Here is a 20813-nt window from a genome sequence, read left to right on the forward strand (position 1 = left end):
CTCATTTATGAGATGATCTTAGAACTGCCTCTGCCTGCTATTATTTGTTCTTTTCCTGTTCTATTGCTCAGTAAGCTTTGAGTGTTTACAAAGCAGTATTTGTTTCAGAGTATTACTGAGCCTCAGCGTTAGGACTTTCACACAGTGCTGTCATTTGCAGGCTTCCAGTCAGCAGCACATTTATCTCATCTCAGCAGCAGCTCCTCAGCTCTCTATGACTGTCCCTGAACCATGACAGGTGGTGTGCCCATCAGCCTTTCGGTTCTGGGATGCACTTGCTTGGAAGACCCAATCTTCACTTTTCCTCCCTGGAAGATTTTTGTACCAGCTTTAATTTACTTCCTTTCTACACACCCCCTTAGACAAATGTCTGCGCTGAAATGAGCCTTTATTTAGTCTGGAACATACTAAGCCCTTTCATTCCCGTTTCTTACCCTTCCCTGGTTCTATACCACAGCTAGCAGCAGCAACACATTTCCTTCCTTTCTATGGAAACCAAAGAAGTGCTGGGTTTACATACGGCTGCTTAAGCGTGGCTGAAAAGTCATCTCGCACAGCTGAAGAGAAGGCCTTTGTCTGGCCCCTTTGTTAACCAAAGAGCAGTTTCTGAATGACCAGAGTTATTATATGGATCCTTTCGGAAACATTCATCCAGTATCTGCGGGAGCTGCAGCACAGCTCTGTGAGGAGAGGCTGAGGGAGCTGGGGGTGTGCAGCCTGCAGCAGAGGAGGCTCAGGGCAGAGCTCATTGCTGTCTGCAGCTGCCTGCAGGGAGGCTGTAGCCAGGTGGGGTTGGGCTCTGCTGCCAGGCACCCAGCACCAGAAGAAGGGGACACAGTCTCAAACTGCACCAGGCCAGGTCTAGGCTGGATGTTAGGAAGAAGTTCATCACAGCAAGAGTGACTGGCATTGGAATGGGCTGCCCAGGGAGGTGGTGGAGTCGCCATGCCTGGAGGCATTTAAAAGAAGGCTGGATGAGGCACTTAGTGCCATGGGTTAATTAGAAGGCTTAGGTGACAGGTTGGACTGGATGATGATAGAGGTCTCTTCCAACCTGTTTAATTCTGCAATCCTGAGAAATACATCCCTTGTATTTAACTCTGTCATAAACATCAGCTGTGCTGAGCCAATGCTTTGCACGCTGAGATCGAGGTGAGATGATTTATTTTGGAACTGGTCAGAGTGGTTCATTTTTTAATCTACAGGAAGAGTAACACTTATGCAACAGAGAACAAGGATTGCAGGCAGATGTAGTTTCATGTCTGAGCTTTCAGGGAACAGTACAAGCTCCTGGCACTGTAGAGGTGTTCCACTGCGTGACAACACACAAGTCTTCTGCGAGCACATTCGGTGAGGAGCAGACATGAGGACAGGAGTAGGGTTTTCAGCCTGTCAGAATCCAGCACGCCTCATGTCCAAAAGAACTTCAATCAGTGAATCTCTTTATGGACTACAATCCTCACATAGCAATCAACAAAATGGTGCCAGCTGTGGGATCTAAGACAGATTTGCACAAGGAAGTTCACTGATGCTGTGCATTACAACCATGCAAGGCCAAAAGCACAAATAGATTTTGTTTCTCATTGATATCAAAAGTATCAAAACCAAGGAGAATAAAAGCCTGGATGCAAAAGACTTCTTAAAGCTTTTACACTGTGAATAACAAAGATATTTTAATCACCTAAATATCTGGATATTTAGTCAAAGATGGTTATGTGACTCAAGAGCAGTTAATTCTTGGCTAGCTGGAGGGAGAGGATGATGGCAGATGCCCAAATGCAAACTGCTTTATGCCATTACATCTCTCTGTACAGGGCTGCTGCAGGTGACTGAACCACAGGGAAGTCTGCAGTCCCCTGGCATGAGATATGGAACCACACAAGCAGCTGCAGGACATGAAGAATGGGAATAGACCTTTGGGTATAAGAAGCAGGTAACAGAGGGCAAGCTCAGACTTGAGTTTGTGATGATTAGAGACAGGTGAAAGTCATTTTGTCCCATGTGTCTTACCCCAGAGAAGTGCAACAGCAAAAGCATTCTAACACAGGTTTGAGGCCAGATGCAGAAATAGTGACCTCTGGACTGTGAAGGCATTGGGAAACAGGCAGCAGAAGGCAACTGCTGTGTTTAGAGTGTCTAGACATAAAGCAACCCTTGGGCAGCACCTCAGAGCACCAAAACAGCACAGCACCTCCTAGCTAGCGCTTCCTGTAGTCCTTTGGCCACGGTTTAGCTTTGGAAGCCTTGTTTAAACTGGTGCCCAAATGCAACCTACTGAAAAGGAAGTGGTGTGTGAATGGGAGATTTTAATCAAGCACCTTTCCTCCTGAGGAAAGCTTCCATGAGCGGAGAAGCAGCCAGCAGATTAACGGAATGCCAGCATCACCTATTTACACCTCTGAATCTCTTCTCTTGCCTTTTAAATCCTTTTCCTCCATCTTTTCTCTCCTTATGATCACAGGCTGACATGCAGCTGGCAGCAGCTGATTTCCATTTTAAGCTGTTCCTAATCTCACCCCCAGCTGTCTTTTGTTGCTTGCACTTCTCCTGATCTCTTTGGAGCAAGAAAGAAGAATTCTTACCTGCACAGGCAGCACCGGGAGCTCTGTGGGAGCTACCAGAGAGCAGACTAATAACAGCAACACTACCAACTTCATCTCAGCTATTTTTCTCTTATCTGCTCTTCATAATCATTGCACTCATCTAGCATTAGCACTTTACTAACAGCCACCAATGAGCTGCCAAAATATTTAACTTGAAAACTGACAAACATTCCTTGGCTGCACATGCCTGAGCACTGAAAATCTGAAGCTGCACACAGGCAGCATATGGCCTGGGCTTCAAAGCACGCAGGCACAAGCCTCACTATCTGCATTACTGCCAGCCTAGAAGCAGCTCTTGCACTCAGTTTTGGCCAAGCTGCACCAGGAGAGGTTTAGAGCAAATATGAAGAACAATTTCTTCCCTGGAAGGGTTGTTAAGCACTAGGACAGGCTGTCCAGGAAGGGGCCATCAGCTAATGATGCAGCAGGACTCAGTGTGGAACAACCAAACACTGGGTACAGCTGAGGGAAGGTACCAAGACACATTTACAGGCAAAGCACCCCTTTATAAAACATCCCAAGCAGCACAGACAGCTCCACACCTCAGGAAGGACAGAGCCAAGTACGACTCCACTGCACAGAGGGCTCCAGTGGAGTACAAACAAGGGCAATGAAAATGATTAAAGGCTTGCAGCAGCTGCCCTCCGATGGAAGATTAAGAAGGCAGAGACTCGGTAATTTGGAGGCCACAGCACTAAGGGGCTGTGATTAAGCTTTACTTTCTGCTGACAGCAGCGAGCAGGGGCAGAGCTTGTGCTCACCAGAACGCCGGTGCTAGATCAGCAGCAGGCAGGCTCCTGTTACAGCCAGGAGACTGCTCCAAGGCAGGGAAAGGAACCAGCAGCTCTGGACAGAGCCTGCTGCTACATCTCAAGGCTGTGGAAGCAAACAGTACCAGCACATTAAAAAGCAGATTACAGACAATAAACCTCACAACCAGTAGGTCTGCAAAGGCAAAGGAAAAGCATGAGCAAGGTCCCACCTGCCAGCATTCCTGAAGCAGCAGTTCCGGGGCAGCGAAGAACAGAAGAGAGCCATTCCCTGAGCAGCACTTCCCATTGCCAGGCTCTCAGATGAAGACTGCTCAGCTGAATGCCCCCTTGCTCTGCCTCAGCTGAGCCTGCTTATGCCATAATTTCCCTTACCTTTACCCTGAAAGGCACGAGAATGCAATTATTAATAAAGGCAAACACCTGCTTATCAGGCAGCCTGTTAACTCAGCTATGGTAGCACACAGGACTGCACTATAATAGAGCGGCAGAATTTATTTGCTACAAGGAATAAAAACATTGCATTTCAATTAGGTAATTGCATTAGGTTTGAATATAAATCAGGTTTGCCTTTCTCCAGAAATAGCCACTTTTCACAGAGGCACTTCCTTACCTTAACTGTTAATTAACTTTACAGGGTCATGCAGGAAGCTTCATCATTCTGCACTGGCTTTGCAAAACATAAACTTGTTAAATTCCACCCATCACTGTATGGAGTTACTGGCTGTGATGGCTGTGGAAAAGACACAGCACGATTCACTCAGTAAACTGGAGGGAATGAAGGAATGAATGCAGCCTGCTCTTGCCACGACCATACTGCTAAACCCAGCAGCTGTGGCTAGTTCTGACTTGAGAACGCAGTATGAAGGATTGTGCAGTAACTAAAGCTGGTGATTCTCTTGAAGGATGACATGAACTCTCTGTACTGGTGATTTGGGGCTGCAAAGGGATACAGCTGCCAGCCTACTGAAAGGCAGAACACAACACTTGCATTCACTGTTGTTTCCTACACTGCATACTGCAGAACAGTATCACTGGAGAACTTCTTCGGAGATCTGGGGGTTTGTCTGATGTTTTCTACATACAACACAGAAGAAGAGTCCCTTGATTGTGTCACAGAATCCCAGAGTGGCTCAGGCTGGAAGGGAGCTCAGAGCTCAGCCCCTCCACCCTCCCCACCATGCCCAGGGACACCTCTCAGTTACACTCAGCTGCTCAAGGCCTCATCCAGCCTGGCCTGCAGCACCCCCAGCAAGGAGGCAGCCACAGCCTCCCTGGGTAGCCTGGGACACACTCTCAGCACCACTGGACTGAGGAACTTCTTCCTAAGATCCCATCCAACCCTGCTCTGCCTCAGCTCCAAACCAGTCTGCCTATCAACACTTTCAAACCTGAGCTGTGTTTAAACAAAACAGAAGTTACTTACAACAGCTAAGAGTCTGCTCCTGCTGTTTCTGCAGTAGGAAATTATGGTTCCTCAGCTGGCTGATGTCACAGAACCACAGAGTGTCAGAGGCTGGAAAAGACCTCCAAAGCTCATCCAGTCCAGCCCCCAGCCACAGCAGGATCTCCTGTAGTAGATCACACAGGAACACATCGAGGCAGGTTTGGAGTATCTCCAGAGAGGGAGACTCCACAACCTCCCTGGGCAGCCTGCTCCAGGGCACTGGCACCCTCACAGGGAAATATTCCTCCTCCTGTTTAAAGGAAGCTTCCTCTGCCTCAGCTGCCACCCAGTGCCCCTTGTGCTGTCATTTAAACAGAAAGGTTTGCAGAAGTGCCCCATACACTGAGGCCACAGGTCTCCAAATTCTGACACCGTGCATTGTTTACTGCTCCTTGCAAAGCAACATCTCTCTTATCTGTAGAAGGTACAGTGCTGAGAACACAGACCAAGAGACACAGTGCAGACACAGCTAGAAAACCTAGCCCCCACCCAATAGGATACAGGGCCCCCTTTTTCACCATGAGACAGGCTTCCCAGGGGATTTGTGCAAAGCCTGGCTGGATAAAGCACTGAGCAGCTCTCCGACTGCCTTGCTTGGATCTGGACTGTAGAATATGAGGTTTCTTCCAGCCTGAGGCACCCTGTGCAGCAAGCACAGCAGCACACACACACCCCAGGGTGCAATCTGCCTTGCCTGCTCCTGAGGCACCCTGTGCAGCAAGCACAGCAGCACACACACACCCCAGGGTGCAATCTGCCTTGCCTGCTCCTGAGGCACCCTGTGCAGCAAGCACAGCAGCACACACACACCCCAGGGTGCAATCTGCCTTGCCTGCTCCTGAGGCACCCTGTGCAGCAAGCACAGCAGCACACACACACCCCAGAGTGCAATCTGCCTTGCCTGCTCCTGAGGCACCCTGTGCAGCAAGCACAGCAGCACACACACACACCAGGGTGCAATCTGCCTTGCCTGCTCCTGAGGCACCCTGTGCAGCCAGCACAGCAGCAGTACACGCACACCAGGGTGGGATCTGCCTTGCCTGCTCCACTGCCACCAACATTTCAACACAAAGTTCAGATGCTTATTTTTCCAGCACAGGTGAGAGCGAGTGTAAGGCCTGCCTCCAGCTCAGTCACAGCTACTAGCAGCACATAGCAGAGCGTGCAACGTGTTCTCTGGCTGCTGGATTTTACTGGCCAAGAGAGAGCCGTTTTTTCGAGGACATCTGCTGATCTGATGTGTGCCAAAAATCAGGAGGCAGAGTGGAATGCTGAAAGTAAGCTCGCAGGAACACAGAGTCCCTCTGAGAGTGGCAAGGCTGGCAAAAAGCACAGGAAGTGTGCCTGTGGCTATCAGTCTGGTGCTGAACCCTAAGCAATCTGATTGTTCCTTCAGTCTCTGCAAATCTGCCTCTTACCTGGCTGAACAGAAGCTCACCACAGCAGCCACTGGAGGTAGAATTCACAGCACTTCCTTAATTTCAAAGCATTTAATGTGATTTAATTTGTTAACTCTACAGCAGTGGTGTTCAGCTAGGAAAGACTTACTCAGTACATGCTTTCCTGGCTCAGAAAGAGCTACACTGTCCTGCAGGAAGCAAGTGTCCAGTTACTGAATGCTAGTAGGAGAGATGTCATATTACAGCTGAAATCTGCACAAAGCAGGAACACAAAGAACCCTCAATATCTGAACGTTAAAGTGACTCAGTATTTCAGTAGCTGCATCTTCACTTCATAAATCCCAAAGGTCTCCACGGATGGAACCTGCGCAGAATCGCAGCCTAAGCTGAGGATCTGATAGCGAATGTGACAAGAGGGATGACAAATGTGGTGTTAGGGCTGCAGGATTTACAGTCACTCGATGAATACATTATGTCCAGTGACAACTCTCATCACTTGTTAATCTTTTAGGGGTCCCATGAAAAACACAGAAGCACTTGGAAACTCAAATTGATGGTAGTGCAAGGGTGAGCAGCTGAGCACTTGGTCTGCTCTGTGCTCTCATGTGCTCGCAGGGGTTCTCTTGCTGAGGGCCCTGATCCAGGACAGTGCCACCCTAATGTTCTTACTGAGCAGGTTCTTGCTTCTGTCATTTTATTGAGCCCCTCACAAGAGTCTGGATTCTCCAGGATGTTTTGTTGTGCCTGCCACTGGTAATCAGTGGTATTCACTCACACCCAGTGCCAAGCCATAGAGCCAATTTACTGGAAGGCTGCATTCAGGAACTCATTGTGGAAACACAAACTGAGAAGCTCCTAGAGTCACAGAATGGTTCTGCTTGGCAAAGCCCTATAAGATCACTGAGTCCAGCCTTCAACCTAAGACCAGCATGACCATTAAACAATGTCCCCAAGTGCCATGTCCACACCTCTCTTGAACACCCACAGGGATGGGGACCCCACCACCTCCCAGCCAGGGCAGCCTGTCCCAGTCCTGAGCAGTTCCAATGAAATCCAGAAGAAACAGGCTTGGCTTGCAGAGGAGCTCCCAAAGCAACTTGCTTTTGGAAACAGACCTCAGCCACTGCCCTGCCTCTGCAACTAGGCTGTGGGCATCATGCACAGAGCTGCAGGGCTGACAGAGGATTCATTAAGCCTTGGAGAAGTCAAGTCACTGCTTCTTCCATCTGCCTTGGTGTCAGGATTTGGTATCACACTAGGGGATGCCCTTTCAGACTTCTGGTCTGCAAGAGCAAGATGACAAACACCACAGAGAGGGAAATGGCTCAGACTGATCTACAGAGCTGCAGTGTCAGCTCAGGAGCTGTGGTCCTGGGTGCTACAGGGGCTGTGTGAGTTTGAACAGTGCAGAATGCACAGCTCTAGCTGGGCACACAGGGTAGACATTCAATGCAGACTAAACAGGGGAGAGTGGACTGGTGCTCTGGAAAGCCCCGGCCAGCAATGCCAAGCTGCTGATGAGCCAAGCCACCCAGGCAGTGCCACTACAGAAAGGGTTACTATCAGCTCTGCAGGTCAGCCTGTGCCCAGGGAGACTCGCAGCCTTTCTGCCCTCCCTGCTCCTTGGGCAGCTCTCACTACTTCTGGGCTTGTTTCTCAGAACAAGTACTGGATCAAAGCAAGCCACAGAGCAACTTGCTTTATAATTAGAGAGGGAAACAGCTCATGCTGGCTTTGAACAAAACGAATCAGGAACACCTTGGCTACTCTCTGAAACCAGGTAGTAATGAGCTCTTCATTCCAGCAGAGAAAAAGAATGGGAAACTGAGGTCAGAAGCTAAAGTGACAGACATGGAACCAGAAGGGAGGCTCACCTTCCAGCACAGCCACTCAGCAAGGGCATTTGTGAGTCCTTCCCCTGTGGATGCCTTTTGAAGAGCTCTTTTTTAACCTGAAAACACAGAATCTTATGACAACTTCTGCTCATGCTTCCTGCTGCTGCTCTCCCAGGTGAAAAAGAGCTGATGACACAGAATGAATGGCCAGTGACCAGAGAAGGGACAGGAGGAGGAATGCCATTTTCCCCCCTGCCCCAGAAGAAGGAGCACCTGAGTGAGATGCAAGCTTCCCTAAGACATACCACGGCTCAGAGCACTCAACCGATTCTACAGCAGTGTTCCCATACAAAGCTCACTGAGAACAAGTCAAAGCCTCAAGTTTTGAGCCGTTCAGGATTTGAAGTATTGCACTTACAGTTTTTAGCTCAAAGTCAGCATCTATCAAGTTTTTGAAGTATTTCCCAACTCAGCTACTTTCAAAAACAGAGCTGAAGACTCTCAACATCTTGTGTAAAGAAGTCTCCCACTTCATGTCAGACGTTTTCTGCTCAGCAGCTAACAACAGACACCATAATGAAACATCTTAGCAGCGACTGCACAAACTGAAAAGCCACAGCCCAGCTCCCAGAAACACCAGGCAGACAGGAACAGATTATCTCCTACACTGGAAATGGTAAGAAGAGCAACAACTGAAGCCAGCTGCCAAATCCAGAGCAAGGTGATCCACGCAAGCATTTCATGCTGGAAGGTTTGCAGCCACTCTGCAAGAACTCAGAGGCATGAAACAGCTGAAGAGCTAAAAGCTGCTCCTTCAAGGGCACTTTGACACTGAGTGGCCATCCACTGCACACCAAACATGGGAAGGCAGACACCCAGGAACCAATTCTGGTCTGCAGCACTTAGCATTTTACCACTGCAGCAGGTGGGTGGAATTGTTTTACCTATTGCAAAAGGTTATTTTCTTTGCTAACTTTTTGTGCAAATTCATCTTCTTGGTTAAGATAATCTGATTCTGCCAGCCATGATGGGAAGAACAGACTTCTCCATTTCTTGCCATGCTAAATGCATTACAGACAGCTTCCAACCTTTATAGTTTTATCTCCTTTTGCCTATCTTTTTCCTACAAGTTATCATAGAATCAAGCAGGTTGGAAGAGAGCTCCAAGCTCAGCCAGCCCAACCTAGCACCCAGCCCTGGCCAACCAACCAGACCATGGCACTAAGTGCCCCAGCCAGGCTTGGCTTCAGCACCTCCAGCCACGGCCACTCCACCACCTCCCTGGGCAGCCCATTCCAATGCCAATCACTCTCTCTGCCAACAGCTCCCTCCTAACATCCAGCCTAGACCTGCCCTGGCACAGCTCCAGGCTGTGTCCCCTTGTTCTGGTGCTGGCTGCCTGGCAGCAGAGCCCAACCCCACCTGGCTACAGCCTCCCTTCAGGTAGTTGCAGACCTGGAGATTAACTAGCATTTGACTACACAACTAAACAAAACCTTTTGCCTAAGTCAGACAGAAGAAGCTTCTTCAGCTGTGCTATGTACTCACTAGAAGTTATTTTATCTCTGGAAGTTATTTTACTCCTACAATTTGCTGTCTTTTCACCACCGTCACCACAAACGTGGATTTCCCATTCTTCCCAGGTCCTGGCTGTGTGGTTCTTCAGCCATACACTCTGAGGGCTTTCTGGAGTGATGCAGTCAGGAAACTGTCTTGATCCAAAAGCTGGACAGCTCACGGCTGCTCCAGTGTGCCCGCCCTACAGCTGCCTGCTGGTGCGGAGCTGCTGAGGCTCCAGACAGACTGATAAGCCAACAGCAGATCTCAGCCGAGAGCTGCCTTGGTGAAAAAACACTGGAAATACTCTTGGACAGAGAAAAAGACCTTCAGAAGGGCAGCCCCTGGGTTTTCTCAGTGACCTGCCTGGAGTCTGCAAACGTGGGGACTGTGCCAAACAGCAGCAGAAGCAAGATGCTCCACGTGTGTAACAGTCTTAGTCGCTGTGGCTTGCGCCACGTCAGCCGACTCCACAAAAACAATTAAGGAGAAACACAAACCAATGGCAAACTATGAGCAGAATGCCAAAAGCTTTGGCACAGGCATCATGAGAAAGGTCTGTATTGCACGTGAGGAACTGCACCCAGGATGAAACATCCTCCCTGGGAGAACGCAGGGCACCTCAGCACTTAGACTCCGCTTTGTCTTGGTTCCTCTTGTTCAGGAATCTTGCTAGAAAGACTGCCAAGCACCCTGGCTTCTAAATTGTTTCAGTAAGAACTGTACCAAACAATATCTTAGTTATCTTCTAGTCTACTGCTAAATCACAAAGAAAAGATCTTGCTGTCTAGTTCAGCAGCTGTTGAGTGTGGAAGGAAATAGGTCAGGCTGTTCCCAAGGAATGAGAGACCAAACTGGTTCAAGCAGGTGATCAAGTTTTTAACCCTCCCAGCAAATGACACTGAAGTAGCCAAAAGGAGCAGGTTGCTTGTGAGAATGGACCTCAACTGGCTCCCCTCCAAAGAAAGAACTTCTTTGGGAGTAAACTGAGTCACCAGACCTCCCCAGTCTCAGTTTCTGGAAAGGGAGCCCAACAGCCACTGGCAGTTAAACTAGCTTCCAGAGCCAGAGCTGTCTCCACGCTGACATCATCTTCTCCTATACCAAGGAAGGGAACACAGAGAACAAGGCTGACCTAATGTGCTGCTAATTACTGCTCTGGAAAGAACAACTTCACAGAGTAAGCTGTACCAAGCTGCAATAACACATTTGCTCCTGGGTGCTGACTCACAGCAGCAGCACTTGCAGCAGCAGGCCTCCTGACTTCCTCACTTACAATTAGCCACGTTTCATCCATCTGTGGGGAACAGAGGCCGTGAATGAGAAATCCAGTCCGGTGCAGCATTTCAATCCATGGCTTCCATAAAAAAGAACTATGCTCTAAAGGGTTCCTCTCCCTTTCTGTCCTTGGAAGCCGAACTCAGGAAGCAGAACTCACTTGGCTTCCTGCTAAAGACATCAGCGGAGAGCGATGCCCCACCGGAGCTGCTCCGAGCAGCAGCAGCCCCTCGCACCTCCTCCCTGCCACAGCGCTGCTCTGCGCTCCAGCCCTGCTACAGAAACGCGCTGCGACAGCTCCCGTTCAGCTCAGCCTTACTGGACAAGAGCATCTCCTCTGCCCAGGCATCTGCGACAGCTACGTGGAGGAAGTTTTACCTAGGACAAGACAGGTGAAAACAGGAGCGGGCAAGCCAGCTGCGACACCTTAGGTCTAGCATCTCCTCTCCTGCCTGAGCATGAGGACAGACAGGATTTAAAACCTAAAGAAAATGTCAGGTGGTTGTGTTTAGAAAGGCAGAGACAGTATTGGTCTGGGTACAAGGTAAGGATAGAGCTAGAGCAAGCCTGGGAGAAGAGAGTGAAACAGAGAAGCAGGATTAGACAGCAGTGCTGCACTGGGAGGGTGAAGAACAGAAAGTCCTTTCCTCTTTCATCGCCAGAATTTCCACAACTCTAAATTACAGGGGAGCTGGGATCTAAGCAGCACCTGAGCACACTGCAGCAGAGCATTTCACATCATGAACAGAACAAGGAGACACAGCCTCAAGCTGTGCCAGGGCAGGTCTAGACTGGATGTTAGGAGGAAGTTGTTGGCAGAGAGTGATTGGCATTGGAATGGGCTGCCCAGGGAGGTGGTGGAGTGGCCGTGGCTGGAGGTGTTGAAGCCAAGCCTGGCTGGGGCACTTAGTGCCATGGTCTGGTTGGTTGGGCAGGGCTGGGTGCTAGGTTGGGCTGGCTGAGCTTGGAGCTCTCTTCCAACCTGCTTGACTCTAGGATTCTGTGATCACTTCCCCAGGTAACACTTCCAAAGAAACAAACTTCTTCCTAAACTGGCAACAAGTCAAAGAAGGTTGAAAGCATGTTCCAGGAAGAAAAAAACGTTGAAGTAGCACAGTCCAAAGGAACCTGCAGGGTAAGAAAGGTTTCGGGTGTTCAGAGCTTCGATTTGAACTCCACCTTGCTCAAAGGCCATTGGCTCCATTTGCTGCTTTCACTGCATTTTGACTAGCAACACAAATGAGCTGACAAGCTGACAGAAACAAGCACAGCTGAGCTGAGACCTGGATTCTCTAGCAGTATTGAGAGCAGCAGTGGACACTCCTGCCAGAACACTGGCAAGGGGCCTGGCAGGCAGCATGCTGAGATTCCTCTGATTCCTCACACATCTGAAGACACATTGCTGGGCTGCAGGGCACAGCTGCAGGAAGAGCAATGAGGAAACAAAGTCCTCTCCTTGGAAGCCACAAAATGACATTTTTCCTTACAGCAGTCAGGGACATCACTGAACACTGGGCGAGTCTCAGAGGGTAAGCTTTAAGGAGAAACAAAGGGGAAGAGTATAAAACCTGTACAGATCTCCCTGGACAGCTCCTATGACGCCGAAGGGGCTGCAGCAGAAAAAGCTGTGGTGCTGTTCGACATCAGTCTAAGTGGCAAAGCATGAACTGAATTCCATGGGGTGAAAGGTCAGGGAGGACCAGCATTAAAAAATACTTACAGGTAAAGAGTTCCTGTTGTTGTCTGCCTGTTTGAGAAGGCTCCAGGGGCACCTCAGAGCTGCCTGCCCAGAGCTGAAGGCAGCCTGCAGGAAGGCTGCAGAGGGACTTTGCATCAGGGGCTCTAGAGACAGCCCAAGGGGCAATGGTTTGGAGCTGAGGCAGAGCAGGCTGAGAGTGGAGCTGAGGAAGGAGTTGCTGAGTGTGAGGGTGCTGAGAGTGTGTCCCAGGCTGCCCAGGGAGGCTGTGGCTGCCTCCTTGCTGGGGGTGCTGCAGGCCAGGCTGGATGAGGCCTTGAGCAGCTGAGTGTAGCTGAGAGGTGTCCCTGGGCATGGTGGGGAGGGTGGAGGGGCTGAGCTCTGAGCTCCCTTCCAGCCTGAGCCACTCCAGGATTCTGATTCTGTTAAGATTCCTCTTTCTTTTATGTAATTCCATGCTGGAACATCCTTATTTGCTAACTGCACAAAGTAGAAGTGCAAGCCACAGAATCACAGAGTGCCAGGGGCTGGAAGAGACCTCCAAAGCTCATCCAGGCCAAACCCCTGCCACAGCAGGATCTCCTAGACCTGATCACACAGGAACACAGCCAGGCAGGGTTTGGATATCTCCAGAGAGGGAGACTCCATAGCCCCCCTGGGCAGCCTGTGCCAGGGCTCTGCCACCCTCACAGGGACAAAATTCCTCTTTCTGTTTAAATGAAACCTCCTCTGCCTCAGCTGCCACCCAGTGCCCCTTGTGCTGTCCCTGGGCATCACCCAGCAGAGCCTGGCTCCAGCCTCCTGCCACTCACCTGCACACATTGATAACCATTGCTGAGGTCACCTCTCAGTTTCCTGCTCCCCAGGCTGGAGAGCCCCAGCTCCCTCAGGCTCTCACGGGGCAAGGTATCTCAGAAGATTGTTCTCTCTTCTGTGTCAGTGTCATCTGCACCAAAACCATCTCCGCAGGCCTTCGTGTAGCCCACTCATAAAACACTCCAGAGGCCAATACTCCAAAGCAGCTCTCTTCAGTCCATTCCAAATCTCAGGTAGAAAACACTTCTTAAAGCCCACAAATCCCTCACTGTAAGATCAGCTCCTTGCCTCTGGTCACTGGACAAAGGCAACAGGACTCGCCTCCTCCTCAGGTCAGGCTCTCCAGCGCTCTGATCACCCTCCATGCTTTACTCTTAGTCTCCTCAACTGGCCAGGGTTAGCTTGGAGAGCAATAACCAAGCTGGGTGGCAGATGCCTGCACTTGTTCTGTTTGGTTTTTTTCCCCTCACAATGAGATAAATTTGGCTCCTGGTATCCCCCCAACAAAAGATCTCAGTTTGAGGTTTCCTGTGACTCCTTCCTGGCCATCCAGTTGCTCCCTTTGGATGCTCAGCTGATTATTCTTACTGAAGGGCAGCAGTTTGCATTTGTCCTGCTTGATCTGCAGCAGAGTCACACTACAGAGAAGGAAACGAGCAAAAGCCAAACAGGACTGGACAACAAAGCAGGTTGGACTGGATGAACTTGAAAGTCTCTTCCCACCTGGTTGATTCTATTCTAAAGTGAAACTCCAAAATTCCACAGCAAGAGTGACTGGCATTGGAATGGGCTGCCTGGAGAGAAGGTGAAGTCACCATCCTGGAGGTGTTGACAAGGAGGCTGGATGAGGCACTTGGTGCCATGGTTTAGTTGATTGGAAGGTGCTGGCGATGGCTTGGACTCAAGGATTTTGAAGGTCTTTTCCAACCTGGTTAATTCTGCAAACACCATTCAGGTGTACAGTGGAAGAGAGGAGGAGCACAGCACAGCCTTACTGTCTGGTAGAAACATCCTCATGCTGCATAAGGATTTCAGGCTTCAGCTACTTAATAGGGAGGGGGACAAAACTGCTGGGTTTGACCTACTGCTAGATCACAGTGCAAGTCTTGATCTGGTTGTCCCTGCAGGCAAAGCTGTATTGAGCAGTGGATTTAAAGGTGTGTCCAGAAGTTTGGTGCTTAGAGCATACAAAGAACACAAAGTGTTCCACATGCAGAACTCCTCTAACAGCATCTCCACTCCACTATTGCATGGGCTTCCTGTCCTTGGTTTTCTGGAAAGGAAAAGCAGCCTGTGCCGACAGGAGGCATGAGGAGAGCCTCCCTAATCCTGCTCTGGAATGCAGCAACTGGGCTCCAAACCACGGAGGGATGCTGTATGGATGCCAATTAATATGCGAATTAGCAAGCTCCTGCTGAGAAGCTCCAAAGTGCTTGTAGGCCACAAGCAGCCTTTGGGCTCCAGGCTATCTTCTCCCTGCATCTTATTAATTCTTTGTGAGACAGCACTCAGCAAGGAAAAAAGGAATTTAATTTCTCTGTTGTGTTTGACAGGAAATTTAGAAATGCTCCAGATACATTCTGTGGTGTGAAAGAGAATTATTAAAGTGGAACAGCTCCAAATGTGAAGACAAATAGGCAAGTTCTGCTTTTTATTTTACCTCGGAGCTTTGTCTACATAATCCTTACATTTCATGCTGCCTGTGTGGAGCAGAATGCTTTGCCATCCATCAGACAATTAGTCTGCAAGAATTAGCTTGGAACTTGCACTGGTTTCAGCTAGACAGAATTAAAATTAGAACTCAGTTGCACAAATATCATTGTAAGTTTGGGCTACATTATAAAAATAATTGGGTTTGGGTTTGCAGCACGGTGCAGAAGTAGTGCAGTGTAAAAACAGCTCCCGTGGCACAAACAAAATGAACCATGTAGAAATGCCTACAATAAGGATTTTCTTCCAAAAGAAAGATATTGGACAACTCATACAACCTTGGTGTGGTGGAGCAATTCCAGTAAAGCATGAAGAACCCTGGTGTCTGGAAATCTAACCCGGGAAGATGCCTGAGCACTCAGGTGCCCCTGCAGCATCGCTCACTTCTAGAACTCAGACTCTGGGTTCCCAAGTTACTGGTCCTGAATCTCCGGTTCTTTACCCTACACCAACTCACTAGGGAACTGAAAATGCATTGCCTCTTTGTCCCACATGAAAAGATTTTGAGGTCTAGTGATGAAGGCTGCTGGGATGAAGGCTGGACTGGCTGATGCTGGTGGTCCTTTCCAACCACAGCGATTCATAGTGATGAGATGTTGTGCTGAGGGATTTGGTTTAGTCCAGGACTTGTCAGTGTGAAACAAACGATTGGACTCGAGGAGCATGAAGGGCTTTTCCAATCTAAGAAACTCTGTGATTCTGGAGTTTTGATTTCAGAGTTTTGGAGGGCACAGATAGCGAAGATTTAGTTAAAAGATGTGGAGCTTCAGAGACAAATCTCTGCAGACCGAATCTGTAACACCTTAGCTCCATTTCAACTCCCTCTCCGGGCAACCTGCTGCAGTGTTCCAGCAGCCTCCTGGTGCTGAACTTGTTCCGATCTCAATCTGCTCTGCTCTCATTCCAAATCATTGACCCTGTCCTGTCCCTGCAGGCCTCTGGAGATGGCCCCTCTGCAGCCTGCTTGTAGGCTTTACTCTTAGAGTGACAACTCCGAAGCTTTTAAACGCGATTTTTCTTTTGGGTCTTCATCTCCTACTTTTTTACCTCTCTGAAGTATTGTTAATGTACCACAAACAAAAAAAAGGTTATCAAAGTACTCCTGCACATTCCCTCCAGAAATACCACCTGTGTTTAGCTAGGGCCTAACAGCAATTGTATAGCAAGGGATAGTAAACCCTTGCTCCTCAGACAAACCCACATGCTGTCCCTCGGACTGAAAGCAAACCATTCATTTGCAAAACCAGAGAGGGAACCATTCCATTGTGCAGAGATTCCGTGGCCAGGAACAGTTGGATTATTCTCAATGTCAGAGGTTTATTTCACCCTTTCACTTTATGTACTCGGATTAAGCTGGTAACAAAGTAGACTGAATATAATTTGTGACCGCCCTAGGCATGTGCCGAAGGCAGGCATTCAGTTGTGCAACTTGGAAACACCCAGGGACTGACAATTCATCTCCTCCCCGGGAAGTTTACTGCAGCAGCTCATCAGATTCCCTTTCTAACTCATGTTCCTGATGGGGATCTGGTTACATTCTTGCCCCCAGCACATAGTGTTATATCCTCCTGCACCAGAATGAAGTCCCACAACATGCCCAAGGTGCTCGGCATGCTATCGAGCCAGGTCTCATTGCTTGCTTTGCTTGCTAAATGAAGCAGACCAAGCTCGTTCAGCCTTTCACTGGAGGGTGTTTTTCAAGATGCTGCTGTTCCGAGGTACTTGAGCAGGCATTCAAAGCAATGTTGTTCACTTATTCAGAACCACACAGCCTGCCACAGCAGATCAGACACTGCAGGAGGATGCTTGGGGACACTGCATGCAGACAAGACGATTATTTTGGGCTATTTTCTCCACTTTCCCATTCCTGGAGAAGTGACACTGGTCACAGATGTCCTCTCTTATTTAGTTACTAGTTATGAGAAGAATTTTATGCTTAAAGGTTTTCAGAACATTTGATCCAACATATTTCAAACAAGCACGTTAGAGACCTTTGAGAGGTGCCTCTGGTAGCCTTACCCAGCACTGCAACTCACCAGATCATCAGTCCTTGACCAGCAACATTTCCTGTGCTGTGGCTCTGCTCTGACCCACCCCATCCGCAGCCCCTTGCACAGCTGCAGGGCTGGGCACAGCGCACAGATGCACCCTGCCCTACACAACCACAGCATCGGCTAACCCCATAGAATCACAGAATCAAGCAGGTTGGCAGAGAGCTCCAAGCTCAGCCAGCCCAACCTAGCACCCAGCCCTGCCCAACCAACCAGACCATGGCACTAAGTGCCCCAGCCAGGCTTGGCTGCAACACCTCCAGCCACGGCCACTCCACCACCTCCCTGGGCAGCCCATTCCAATGCCAATCACTCTCTCTACCAACAACTTCCTAACAACACCCAGCCTAGACCTGCCCTGGCACAGCTCCAGGCTGTGTCCCCTTGTTCTGGTGCTGGCTGCCTGGCAGCAGAGCCCAACCCCACCTGGCTGCAGCCTCCCTGCAGGTAGTTGTAGACAGCAATGAGCTCTGCCCTGAGCCTCCTCTTCCGCAGGCTAAAAAAACCCAAACAACCTGTGTGTGGAGATGATTGTGCCTGGGCAGCATTCCAAGTACAGTTAATTGGTCTTGAAATACACAGAAGGTGAAAACCGTGTGATAAATTGGAAGGGAATCCAGGGGTCATTCACGGGCAGTCAGACCACTCGTGCAGGCTGCTGTGGCGCTGCTGCCATTCAGCGGCACAGGCAGCCTGCGCATGTGGCACAAGCAGAGGTGGATTCACTTGCTGAAGCAGAGCATTTGGTACCCTTGCTGGAAACTGAGCAGAACAGGTGGCATAAAATCTCTGTTCAGTGCAGTACAGACTGAAGTGGCAAAAGAGTGTTTCTGACGAGATGGCTGCAAAAGCTGCAGCGCTGCCCTGTATTTTCCTGGCCAGCCTTCATTTCCTCTGAGCACTGGAGAGCTGTGACACACGCCTTTGCTTGGCTCTGAGCTGAAGCTGAGCACAAGTTCCAACCTCTGAGTGCAAGCTACTAGCAAGTGAGAACACTTCCTCCACATCCTCCATTTCTCCATCACCTTAGGAAGCAAGACTGGGCCATCTACAAGCACAGAGGTGAGATGCTTCAAGGGGCCCCATCCAGACAAAGGAGCAACAGGGACTGCCTTCCTTTATAGCTGTGTATCATAAGGGGGAAATCATATGGGCTGGGACCTCCCTCTCATTTGAGCAGAGAAGTACTGCAAGGCTCCAGAGCTACCTCAAAAGATGTAAGGCAGAAGGCACTAGAAAATAAACTAAAACACGTCAAAGGTCCTGTGTCATCCTTCTGCTCAGCTCTCTGTAACCTTACAGCTGCAACCTCCTGGAGGAAAGTCTTTTTCTGTTATGTATTTATAAACCAGCACTCAATCTTCCCCTCTAATTGTGCAGATAAACAGATGTCTCATGCAGCCCCTGCCTTTTTTGGACAAGACAGGAAGCAAAAGCCCTTCCCAGAACCAAATTGCCAACTTCCTAAAAACATGATGCAGTCTCTCATCTTTCCTGTCTCTTTCTGTGCCAAGGGAGGGATGTGTGCAGCAAGCAGCTGCCTCAGAGGTGTCTCTCTCTACCATGACCACTCTAACAGCAGAGCCATCGGCCACCCGACAGTCACTTCAGATCACACAGTAGAATCAAGCAGGTTGGAAGAGAGCTCCAAGCTCACCCAGCCCAACCAACCAGACCACGGCACTAAGTGCCCCAGCCAGGCTTGGCTGCAACACCTCCAGCCACAGCCACTCCACCACCTCCCTGGGCAGCCCATTCCAATGCCAATCACTCTCTCTGCCAGGAACTCCCTCCTCACATCCAGCCTAGACCTGCCCTGGCACAGCTCCAGGCTGTGTCCCCTTCTTCTGTCCCTGGCTGCCTGGCAGCAGAGCCTAACCCCACCTGGCTACAGCCTCCCTACAGGCAGCTGCAGGCAGCAATGAGCTCTGCCCCGAGCCTCCTCTGCTGCAGGCTGCACACCCCCAGCTCCCTCAGCCTCTCCTCACAGGGCTGTGCTCCAGGCTCCTCCCCAGCCTTGCTGCCCTTCTCTCAACACCTTCCAGCACTTCAACCTCTCTCTTCAATTCAGGAGCCCAGAACTGGACACAGCACTCCAGGGGTGGAAAAGCTTCCACAGGCCTGCCAGCAGGCTCCATAGCCACTGCCTCTGTTAAGAGCAGCAGATAGTTCTGCTTCTTCAGGGAGGTGTACTGACACCCCACAGAGAGAGGAGATAGGGGAAGACCCAGCTGATAGTCAGTCTGAGGCTGACAGCCAAAGCAGACGTCCAGGAAACAGTATCACAGTATCAACAAGGTTGGAAAAGACCTCACAGATCAAGTCCAACCCTTTACCACAATTCTCAAGGCCAGACCATGGCACCAAGTGCCACGTCCAATCTTGCCTTGAACAGCCCCAGGGACGGCGACTCCACCACCTCCCCGGGCAGCCCATTCCAGTGTCCAATGACTCTCTCAGGGAAGAACTTTCTCCTCACCTCCAGCCTAAATTTCCCCTGGCGTAGCTTCGTTCTGGTGCTGGCCACCTGAGAGAAGAGAGCAACCTCCCCCTGGCTACAACCACCCCTCAGGTAGTTGTAGACAGCAATAAGATCACCCCTGAGCCTCCTCTTCTCCAGGATAACAAACACTCTTCTTCAGTGGTGCTAATACCACAAAGAGAAGGACCTTCCCGACCAGCCCCTGGGAATATCTGCTGACAGAGGAAATCTAATTACAGTATTTCCAGAGCAAAACGTCTAACAAAGGTTGCCAATGCAAGCAGGTTACTCCCTGCTCCACTGACAGGGAGTTCCACAAAACACAAATAAAAACACAGCTCATAGTAGTCACTTCTAATTCATTAATTAATTACAGGTGAGGTTCCCTAGGTTCCTTCCTTCACCTAGCCTTGCCAAAACTGCTGGCGCTTGACCAGAGCCATCAATTCAGCCCTCATCCAGGACAGTGCTCCCAAGAGCACCGAGGTGGTTTTCCTGATCCTTCTGTACTCCGCTTTCACTGTGCCCTCAGCCCCTTCCGATGCCAGGGGCTACCAGCGCCGGCAGCTCGAGGGCAGCGCCGGGCAGCAGCCCACGCTCCGTCCCCTCGGGCCGTAGCCGCCGCACACTGGCAGAGCGGCACTGGCATTCGCGTTTCCAGCTTGGCACCCTGCCCCTAGGGCGCACGAACAGCAGAGCTCTCTGCAGGCTGGCAGACGGAGAGCAGAGCGCAGAGGGCACGGCCGCGAAGCTCTGTGCAGCGCCGGGCAGCACTCGCACCTACGCACCGGTGCCGCGCTGGTGCGGGCGCTCAACGCCGCCAACCCCTCAGGCTAGCCAGCAGGAGCAGGGACTGGTGTGAGGACATCCTCCTCAGTCTGGGTTCAAGTTTTGGCTACAGCCATCTCTCGGCAGCCTGTGAGACAGAGAGCTGAATGCTGACTGAGACAGGGCAGAAGGACTCCTTTGCCACATACAAATCAAACATTTCTTTCTCTTCACTCAAATATCAGATTTCTGCAAGTAGTTCCGAGCAGGTCTTTAAGAGTCAGGTTTTACTGATGTGATGCTTTAGTAGTTACCTACCCCTCACACACAATGAAATCACCCAGACTAGACTCAGCTGGCTGGAGGTCAAGGACTGAAGCTCTATATTCACAGCTTGGCA

At 50.1% G+C, this 20813-nt stretch overlaps 1 protein-coding gene and 1 long non-coding RNA gene across 6 annotated transcripts in view; both read right to left on the minus strand.

Moving 5' to 3' along the window:
- The window catches only part of SGCZ (sarcoglycan zeta), a 165021-nt gene that overhangs the window by 130432 nt on the left and 13776 nt on the right, over positions 1 to 20813 (minus strand). The window lies entirely within an intron of this gene.
- On the minus strand, positions 3282 to 3816 carry LOC135178392 (uncharacterized). The gene is made up of 2 exons (XR_010303490.1): positions 3586 to 3816; positions 3282 to 3479 (listed from the first exon to the last, which is right to left on the minus strand). It is a non-coding gene; the product is annotated as an uncharacterized LOC135178392 (long non-coding RNA).

The sequence above is a fragment of the Pogoniulus pusillus genome, chromosome 9 (genome assembly GCF_015220805.1).
Source record: "Pogoniulus pusillus isolate bPogPus1 chromosome 9, bPogPus1.pri, whole genome shotgun sequence".
Taxonomy (NCBI): Eukaryota; Metazoa; Chordata; class Aves; order Piciformes; family Lybiidae; genus Pogoniulus; species Pogoniulus pusillus.